The sequence below is a fragment of the Lissotriton vulgaris genome, chromosome 4_1 (assembly GCF_964263255.1).
Source record: "Lissotriton vulgaris chromosome 4_1, aLisVul1.2, whole genome shotgun sequence".
Taxonomy (NCBI): domain Eukaryota; kingdom Metazoa; phylum Chordata; class Amphibia; order Caudata; family Salamandridae; genus Lissotriton; species Lissotriton vulgaris.
In genome coordinates this window covers 1,218,073,756-1,218,080,833 of record NC_141691.1, presented here as the reverse complement: position 1 = coordinate 1,218,080,833, position 7,078 = coordinate 1,218,073,756, and positions in this window count along the sequence as shown.

Genomic DNA, 7,078 nt, shown 5'->3' with positions numbered 1-7,078 from the left:
TCTTCAGTCAGGTATAGCTTGGTTCTAGTGGCACAGTGAGCAAGGGACCCACGTATGGGCATACCCATGGCCACTTAGTGCATTACATCAAACTCCCAAAAGGTGATGGCAGAATGCTTGCAGTAGGTGTAACCATTGACAATCAATCGAGGTAGCATTGATAAGGAAGATTGGAGTGTAGAGAAAAGGAGAAAAGAAAAGAACAGGGATTGGAAACTAAGAAGAGGTACTGGATAGGAAAAGAGAAAAGTAGGAAGGATAAAAATAATAGAAAAATGGAGAGGAAAGACAATTTGGGAGGGAGAGGGGAGAGTTGAGTGTAGATAGACAGACATTTATGGAGAGGATGAGTTATGGAAGTGAGATAGAAAAAGGAAAAAGTGAATAAGCAAGAAAGACTAAGAAAAAGAAAGAAAATGGAGTGAACCATACAAAGGAGGGGAAAAAGATAGGGAAAGAAAGATAGAAAGGACTATAAAACAACCAAAAGAGGATAGCTAGACCAAGAGGTGGCAAACAAGGAGTTTGGAGCCAAGAAGAGGAACAAGATGATAAAGTAGCATAGTCAGGATACAGATTTGATAGAGTAAGGTTGGAATGGATGCGAACAGGGAGATTCAAGAGGTTTTGTAGGAGAGAAAAGAGTAGGATGTAGAATGAAGAGAGGAGACAGAATGAGTGAAAAGAGGAACAGAGCAGATTTGATAGAGTAAGGGTGGAATGGGTGCGAACAGGGAGATTCAAGAGGTTTTGTAGGAGAGAGAAGAGTAGGATGTAGAATGAAGAGAGGAGACAGAATGAGTCAAGAGAGGAGCAGAGCAGAAATGGAGAACAAACAGTGCAAGTGTAAGGAACAGCAAGGCGAGAAAAAAACTAAAAAAAAGGGGGAAAGGTAATAAGGACAAGGTAAGAGATTGAGTGGAAGTGGACAGGGGTAAGAAAAGGTGTGAGTAGGAGCTATAAGTGGAACAGAGATATCAAATAGGAATTGTAGGTAGAATGATTTGGGCACAAGATGCACTGGCACCAATGTCTAGTGGTTTAAGAAGAAATCTACACCCAATTAATGGGTGTCTTTTAATGCAAACCCAGAGATGTGGTTTGGGGGGTTAATTTTTTTCGGATTTGCATTAGGGCCCATGGGACCCTTACTATGCCACTGATTTTGGTAGCTTGCACATTGCACATGCTTGCATATTAAGTTGTGGCTTATCTTCAGTGTAAACAGCCTTAGCTGCAGTGCACAAAGCATATACCAACTAACAATAGCATGGGGTCAAAGGAACAATAAACTACTTCAATGTCTTTTCAGGGGACCAAATGGTATGCCTACAGTCATGCCTAGGGTTTTCAAAGTAGTGTTAGAAAAATACCCATCAGTCAACGACCGAGACCGCCCTTCATCATTTGGGCTCCTTCTCACCTACAGGTGAAAAATCCACAGCAGAACAGGTGATGTTATGACCTACCCTGCCATGGGATTCCCAATGAATAGTTGGTAACCGGAAATATGTCTCGGGTTGACTGAGTAGCAGTGCAATGTAAAGTGGTTGGGTGTAAAACCAAAGTGTATGTGCAAAGGTGAAAAAATGGTACAGTATAAAATTGAGTAAGGAAGGGGAAAGAAACTTTAATATGTTCTCCTTCTCTCTCAAGTCACTAAAAACAGTGCAAGAAGCAGTCTGAACAAATAACTACTTATTTTCAGTATAAAAGGTCGACATGTTTCTGCAGTAAAATAGGGGCAAAAGCTACCCTGCTGCTTCTTCAGGACCAATTTTACGCTACTGCTACCTTAATGTGTGATAAATCATAAAATGTGAAAAAAACAAGACAACAATATCACCTGATGTTGCGATATTGTAAATCGTCCTCCTGGCTACTCCAATGAGAGTAGAAGCCATGATCCAACATACAAGACAAGACACAACAGTAGAGAGAAAAACACAACAACATCAGATCAATGAATGCAGTGAATTTCGCCAAAACAGAACATCATTATAATTCCTGTTGCCTGCTACCATATCTTCACAGGTTTAGGCACCCTAATCTACCTGCTGTATATAGTATTACAGGCTCACTGACCTTTGTGGCAGGAGGGAACAGCCCCACCTCACCTGGCTACGGCTCAGGTATGTGGAGCACCGCTCTGGATGGGAGAAAAAAACAGATTAAAAACAAGTGAGCCAAGAATAAGGTTTTCCTTCTTGACAACATTCATCAATATGGCCATCCGGGTCAATAAGGATGTCTCCTGGACCCTCTCAGTAATTTATCTAGGCCAGATGTCTTTAGCCTACTATAAGTTTTAAACATATGAAAAGAGGACGGGCATTTACTATGGTGCCATTGACCTCTCTCATCTTGCAGACTTTATTTGCTTATACGCTGCAACCATTCGTTGATACAGCTATCCATCTAGTGACCTTTAGAGTTGGAAAGTATATGGTCACTCATGTTGTGGCACAATGTCTCAACCACGCTTTCGTGCATATCAGAACACTGGCGCCCTCGTGTTATTTTCGAAGTGGGCTCATACAGAAGTCTTCATATTCTAACTTTGCACCATCAGGAGACTGCCACATAGACTCATCAACCGATTGCCGCTAGATAAGCACCGATTCGAGCGCCTGAATTTAGCGTGATAAAATAAAAGCATGAACGCTTTCCGTGCCAATAGCACTTGGCACACTCACTTTAAAATACATTGTTTAGCACTACGACAGATATCGCAGTCTGCTCCCTGTGAGCGACTTAATCAAAACTGTAAATAACAACATAGAGCTCAATGCCCCAGCGCACTACTTGTGGCGGCATTGTAGGCTCATCTATCAATCACTGCTGTTGAAATAGACACAGATTAGAAGGCCTGTACAAACGGAAAGCAGAAACGATTGCAAACACGCTTTCCGCGCCCACTGCTTGCACTCCCTGTCGGCATACTCGCACTCTAAAAGTAAAATCAAACTCAAAAGCCCTCGGGCTCTTACCTGCCCGTCGGTACCCCGAGCTTCCCTCTGGGCTCTCTGTGGGAGGTACCGACGCGGTAATGAGTGTATGGTTAAATTCCCTGAAGCCGCTGCGTCGTCTAGTGACGTCATCAGTCTGTTGCTTGTACGGGCTATCTGGGTAATGTAGTTTCTACATATGCACTTGTACCGGTGATCTATATAAAGTCGTGTACTTAGCACACATATTTAAGATTTTCGACAGTTCAAGCATATGTGGTTTAAAAAAAACTATTTGCTGCTTAATCCACAACTGGGCACCACCTGATTTAGTCATCACTGTATTCCCACTCGGGGGAGACTGGGTGATGTAGGTATTTTAAAGATGTGTGTTTCTCACTATTACCGGTTACTATCAATTAATTGCAAGCGTGTTTTGAAACAATGAGTGTCCATACTAAGCGGACTACAGATTCCCTGTTTACTTCACTACAACGAGTCACAGGATACACACAATGTGAGTCACTCATGTTGAAGTATCTAGATGTAGCTAGACGGAAATATCATGCTTTCAACACTATTAACACCTTGTGGGTTAGCAGGGTAGCATCATTATCTTAGAACATCTGCTGTTATCGTGATTTTGTCGAGGGCAATGTTTCTTCTATTAATGCCCATGTATGGAAGAGTTTTCAGACATATTTATAAGCCCCATTCGTTAAATGAGGTATGTCAGATCCAGGTCACTTGAGTCTTATTGTCAAATGTGGTTGAAGAGTCGTACCATATTACCGACCAATCAAACCTCGTTCTCTTGAGATTTATGCTATTTCTAAAAGAGAAATAGAAGAACTTGTGGGAGAGTTAATGAAATCAGATGCTGTGGTTTGTCTGACCATTCTTATTCTCTAGCATATGGATTAAATGCCTCACGGGGATTAGGAAAGTAGTGGGATAAAATAGTTTACCCTATCCATCCTAGAGATGGTCATCAGGACCTCACTCTCTTATTACAGAACCATCCAAGGAATATCATCATTTAAACCCTCTCTATCCGACTTGAGTTTAAACACCCATCTTTGTTCGCGCCGGAATAGAAAGGCACTGATGTCTGCCGTGTGGGCTGGGATCAAGGGCTGCTCTAGTACCGTCCAGTGCAGATCTGTAGGTTGATGTCCCACCTCTAGAAAATGATTGGTAAGTTTCGTAGCCTGTTTCGAGCACCTAATGGAACTCTTGTGCTCTGATATTCGTATCCTCACCTTTCTTGTGGTCATACCTACGTACATCTTATTGCACGGGCAAGTGATCAAGTAGATTAGATTGGAACTGCCACAATTAGTGAATCTTCTAAGTTCCCACGGTCTTCCTGTGCCTATGTCAATTGAGGTGGTTTTACTGGTTTGTGGACATGCCGCACAGTTCCCGCATGGGTGATGACCCGTGGCCGCAGGTGCTTCCCACAGTGTTCCCAATGGTCGTGGGATCCGTGTCTTTGGCCTGGTGTGTACCAACTGGTCTCTTAAACTTTGTCCTCGCTTAAAAGCAAACAGGGGGAAAGGCAAGGTATCATTGCCGGTATTGAGGATTTTCCAATACTTCTTTATAATTTTTTTCACCTGGTTTGACTTGGTGCTGAAGGTGTTCACGAAAGTTATCCGTTCTTGTTTGGGTTGGGGAGGATACACTTCCAACAAACTATCTCTGTTGTTATTACTAGCCCTATTTTTGGCTTTCTTAATCAGATGCTTTGGGTAGTTCTTTTGACTCAGATTGGCGGTTAGGGCCTTGGCATGTGTCTCAAACGCTGTTTTGGTTGAGCAGTTCCGCTGAATCCGAAGGAACTGCCCATACGGAAAGTTATCCCTTAATGATTTTGGATGGCAACTGTCATAACTAAGCAAAGAGTTCTTGGCCATAGGTTTCCGATATACCTCAGATTGTAAACCTCCTTCTGTCGAGATTATCATTAAATCAAGGAAAGCCAGTTGGTGTTTGTCAAATTCCATGGTGAATTTTAGGAACCGATTCCTCTCATTGAGCCACGTGAAAAACTAAGCAAGTTGGTCTGTAGTGCCACGCCAGATCACTAAAACGTCATCTATGTAACGTTTCCACACTCGCAGACACTCAAGATGGGGATTGGTGTCTACGAGAATGTGATCTTGTTCGAACTTGTGAACATACAGGTTAGCGAGACTCGGTGTGAAAACGCTCCCCATACTGGTCCCGCTAACCTGTAGGTACGTGGAGTCTTCAAACTGAAAAAAATTCTCAGTCATTGCTATAGTGGCTAGTGTCATGATGAAACGCACCGGGGTTATCGAGTTCAGATCTTTAGCCTGAAGTAATCCCTCAATGACCTCCAGTGTCTCTGTCTGGGGTATGGAGGTGTATAAGCTCTCCACATCGAAGGACACTAACATATCCAAATCCTTGTCAAATTGAATATCTGGAAGGATCCTTAGCACATCCTTGGTGTCCTTCAAATAGGTGGGCATCTCCCTCACTAGGGGTTGCAGAAAGAAATCCACGAAGGTGGAGAGGGGTTCAAGGAGTGACCCTATGCCTGAGATAATGGGCCGGCCCGGGGGCGGTCGTTGTGGCTTGTGTACCTTTGGTAACACATAGAAGTATGAATTCTAGGATTCACTGTACACAGATATTGTGCCTCTTTCTTGGTGATCCAGCCCTCCGCTAGTGCCTCCTCTACAATGTGGCCAATGACTGTTGTCAATCGGGCTGTAGGATCAGTGATCAATTTCTGATAGGCCCTAGTGTCATTTAGTTGCCGTAAGCACTCGGTGCGGTATGCAATTGAGTCCATCAGGACTATAGCGCCGCCTTTATCGGCCGGTTTCACTAGGATCGACTCATTGTTCGCCAATGATCTGGCCGCCGCCTTTTCCATGTTGGACAAATTTATGAAGGGCTTGTGTTGTTGCTGGTATAGTGTAGCGATTTCCTGGCGCTGTAAGAATCAACATCACTGTTATTCAGTGAAAAACGCAATATTGGGGAAAAAGCGCACAAAACTACATGTCCCAGCATCCCTAGGCTTGACACTGGCGAAAAATGAAGGCGGTGCATACTTAAGGTCTGCCCAGAGACCAGGAGAGTGCTTGTCAATTTTCCCTCGAGGTTTTGGAATGGCGGATGGTGCTCCCCGCCGGAGTTCAGCTTGAAAAAGGAAGAAAAGCCGTGTTTCATTTACTGTCAACTTGTTGAACTGTGTTTCCTGGAGGACTTTGTGGAACTTGTTTAACCCCTTCGAGGCTAATGACGAGCTGGGCTCGTCATGGCGCTTACCTGCCGTGCGCGGATGACAAGGCCAGCTCGTCATGAAATAATGGCATACAATCATCTGCAGCGCAGGACGGGAAAACGCCTAGCAGCCATGGGGTTAAAGTGCCAGGTATTCAAGTGAGGAAGAAGCTTCAGGAAGAAGCAATCATTTGTGAATTAGTCTTGCGACTGAAAACTGTTCAAGCAGCCGCTGTGCTTTAAAACGCAAGATCTGCTTTTTAAAGGGCATGCGAGAAAAGAGTGAAAGTGTTTATTCGAGGTGTGTCTGAGCTAAAGACGCCTTCTGTAGTAAAGCTTTCCTTAGAGGCAATTAGTACCGTTGCGGCTTTGTTTGTTTAGTTATCTGAACTTCTATTCCGGAAAGAAGAAATTTGGGAATTGAGAAAGGCTTCTGCAAAACCGTAAACTGTTTAGTGTGGTATGCAGGAATACAATTCATGAAGAAAGGATTGCTGCGAGCCTATTCTGAAGATAAATGACTGTTCATGTTTGTGACTTATGCGAGGAGTACCTGTCTAAAGTTGGTTTCAGCTGTGAAAGTATTCTGTTCCTGATTTAAAAATAGAGAGCAAGAGTACATTATTTCAAGAGACAGTTTTTGAGCTATGGGTGAGTAGGGTGAGGAGAATTCGAAATAAGAGGAGTCCAGGTATTTTTCTTCACATTACTTATACCCATTCTTTGTCATCCTACTGCAGTGTGCACAACTTTGGGGTCTTCGTTGAAGGTTGGCCAGGACTGCAAGTGCTACACCGAGACCACAGCTGCTTTATTATTTTTTCTCTTTTCCTTTCTTCCCTGGGGGCACGAATTCACGCAGAGGT